Source organism: Aplysia californica, unplaced genomic scaffold, assembly GCF_000002075.1.
Source record: "Aplysia californica isolate F4 #8 unplaced genomic scaffold, AplCal3.0 scaffold00391, whole genome shotgun sequence".
NCBI classification, from domain to species: Eukaryota; Metazoa; Mollusca; class Gastropoda; order Aplysiida; family Aplysiidae; genus Aplysia; species Aplysia californica.
Genome location: NW_004797661.1, coordinates 541,366 through 544,754, shown reverse-complemented (window position 1 = coordinate 544,754; position 3,389 = coordinate 541,366). Strand labels below are relative to the sequence as shown.

The window sequence follows — 3,389 nt, the reverse complement described above, 5'->3', positions numbered from 1 at the left end:
GTGTGTGTGTGTGTGTGTGTGTGTGTGTGTGTGTGTGTGTGTGTGTGTGTGCGAGTCTGTTTGGGTGCAAGCGAATTTATGTTGGGTTTTCGTTTGTTTTGTTTTTTTTAGATTTTCAGGCTGGTAACTGTGAAGGTGTTTGTGCGTTAAAATGTGCACGTTTGAGGATAGAAGATCAAATACAAGAAGCAACCTTTTCAAACAGAAGAACAGTACCAAAAAAAAAAGAAGTTGATTAAATAAGCCATTCGTACTTCGTATTGATACATCTCTTTTTGATTTCACTTTCAATCTTTGCGAATGAATTCTGTGAAGCTTGAAAAAAAGAATTCTTGATTTTTGTTTGATTCCCTCTCAAGGTTCTTTCTTCGCTACCTCAACTTTATTTCCCCGTGGGTGAAACTTTGTATTTATTTATGGACTTCTTGTGGAGATGCATAATTCGTAAGACAGTAAAGGATGAATAGATAATTGTGGATGGACTATTTCAAGAAAATGCTTAATTTCCTCGGGCTAGCTTCGGACGTCTCTTGCTCATGTGGGACACTGCCCACGAGGGCCAATGGCTTTTCTGAAAGGCCAATTGATCTTGGTTTCTCTAAAACAAGATTGCCTATCGGAAATGTTTCTTTGTTTGAGAAACCAGGTGAATTGGAACTGAAAACTGAGACGTTAAACGTCTCAAGGACGCCGGGCCTTCGGGAGAGCGTGCACCTACTTTGAACCAAAGTATTAGGTGTCTGTATTTTTTTGCAAATCTTGCTTGGTCCTTGTTTTTCTCGATTGATGATTCTTATTTCTTGCGTAAACGCAAGTCTAAGTTGTATAGATCAATTAAATCCTGTTTGTGCACATAGATCAGTTTAACCGGGTTTATGTACATTTTGATATTTAGAGTTGGTAATATCAACGTATTTTAAAAGATACCCTAATCAACCAATATACATTTTATTTGTATTACAATGAAGACGGATATCTGTCAGTTAAAGTTGAACGTGAAATATCCCCTTTGGAAAAACTAATGCAGCCAGGCCAGGAAAGAAACGCTTTCAGCAAAATGGGAACTGTTGCAAGAATCTCAGAAGGCTCTCTCATGGGGTCAACTGAGCCCTGAAACAATTTACCTATTTTCCGTTTTTGTTTGTTTCTGGAAATATCGATTTCCCCACAACGATTGCCCGAGGGTGGTATTGGATGAGGGGGATTTATCTCATAAGGAACACATGACTGGAGCGCGGGGGATGACATGACGCTCCGTACTTAACGAGCTAACGCTGAACTTCTTTTGGTTCAAGAAGCAAAGCAAAGAGCGAAGGAGCATCTTATTTCTTCCTTGTGGGCTTTTGGAGCGAGAGCACGCCATGATCTCATGCTCTCTCTCTCTCTCTCTCTCTCTCTCTCTCTCTCTCTCTCTCTCTCTCTCTCTTTCTCTCTCTCTCCCTCTATTTCTGTCTCTCTCTCTCTGTCTCTCTCTGTCTCTCTCTCTCTCTTACTTGCAAAATTCGAGAGGTATGAGCGTTGTTTTAGATGGGAGGTGGGTGGGGGGGGGGTAAGGCGCCCGCGCCAAAACACACACACACTCAAGTATACATTTACTGAGAGATAGAGAAAAGAGAGAGAGAGAGAGAGAGAGAGAGAGAGAGAGAGAGAGACAGAGGGTAAGAGAGAAAGAGAGAGGAGAGAGACAGAGGAAGAGAAAGAAATATACAAAGACGGAGAGAGAAGTTGGAAGAAATACCCACAGACAGGAGTGTATCGTAGCGGGAGGTGAAATTGCTCTTTTTATGTGTGAACCAGTCACATTCTTTATTTCTCCACAAAATACTACTATTTGAACAAAAAGAAGAACAAACCAACATAGCGTTTTTGCTTGCAAAGTACTGAAGAGCCCAAGTGGCCTTCAGCAACGTAGCAGATATACTGAAAGGACTTTCCTGCGTGGGAATTGACCTCATGTTTTTTGGCGTGCAAAACCCCAAAGGGTCCAAGCAAGATGTTGATGTCATACTTAAAATGGGCCGTTAACGGTTCGTTTCGTGCAAACTGGTAGCTCCTCAATAAAAATGTTTTTTTCCAAAGTTCCATGTTGATCTATAATATTATATATTGGCATCAAGATGCATTTCATATTAGATTATAGATAGCTTTACCTTGAATTCAGAAAGGGTTATTATAAGCTTGTACACATACACTAACACACACACACACACACACACACACACACACACACACACACACACACACACACATACACACACACACATATGAGTGTGTGTGTATCAATATAGTTCTTTCCTTTATCATTTTCCTCCATGTTTTCCTGTCCTCAGCTATTTCTTCCTAGATGCTGACATCTATTCCAAGCTTAGATAAGCTGTTTTTGCAGATGTCTTTGTACCTCAATTTTGGTCTTCCTCTTGGTATCTTTCCCTGGGCAGGTTCAGCTTAGAGAAGCTGCTTCGGAATCCGTTGTCGTCCATTCTCTTGACATGGTCCAGCCATCTCAATCCTTTTAAACACAGGACAGTTGTTATGCCACGAAATGCCTAAGTTCTTGCGGCAGCATCTGAAATGGAAAGTGTCGAGGGCTTTTCTTGCCTGCTATACAAGATCCATGTTTCAGATCCATAAATGAGTGTGCTGAGGGCACATGCTTCGTAAATTTTGATCTTTGTTTTAAATGTTTAATCTTTTGTTTTGCCATGCTCGTTTTGTCAGACTTCCAAAAGTTGTTGCTGCTTTCTCTATCCTGATGTTGATCTCATAATCAACTGCTTAAGTAGAGCTGATGGTAGACCCCAGGTAACAGAACTTTTCCACTGTCTCAAGCTCGTTGTTGTTCAGCCATATAATGGCTCTGCTCTGCACCTTCTTGAGTAAGGATGACTGTTTTCTTAACACCGATGACCAAGCTAAAGACCTTGCATGCTGTTGATAGGCGGTCCATTATATATTGTTTGTAGGGTTGATTCACTGTGAGCAACAAAAGCGCAGCATCATCGCCGAAGAGAATGTCCTCTCGTACTGTAGCTTTGTTGAACTTGGCTTTGGCCTGGAGTCGAGCAAGATTGAAGAGCGACTGTTCAGTTCTCCAGTGGAGGAAGACACCCCGGGTGACACTTTGAATGCGTGTTGCAGTAACACAGAAATATAAGTTCTAAAAAGGGTTAGTGCTAAGACACAACCTTGCTTTACTGCGCTATTGATATAGAAGCTGTTTGATGGTGAACCGTCAAACAGAATGGCGGCCTTCATATCCTCGCGAAATGAGATGATGAAATGTAGCAGTATTGGGGGACAGCCAGTTTTTCCAAGCATCATGTACAGTCCTGATCTACAGACTGCATAGAGAGCCTTTGTCAGATTAACGAACGCAGAATATATATATT

At 41.4% G+C, this 3,389-nt stretch overlaps 1 protein-coding gene across 1 annotated transcript in view; it reads right to left on the bottom strand.

Annotated features, from left to right (window-relative positions):
• Positions 1–3,389, bottom strand: part of LOC101863600 (trissin receptor-like) — a 38,182-nt gene that overhangs the window by 20,049 nt on the left and 14,744 nt on the right. The window lies entirely within an intron of this gene.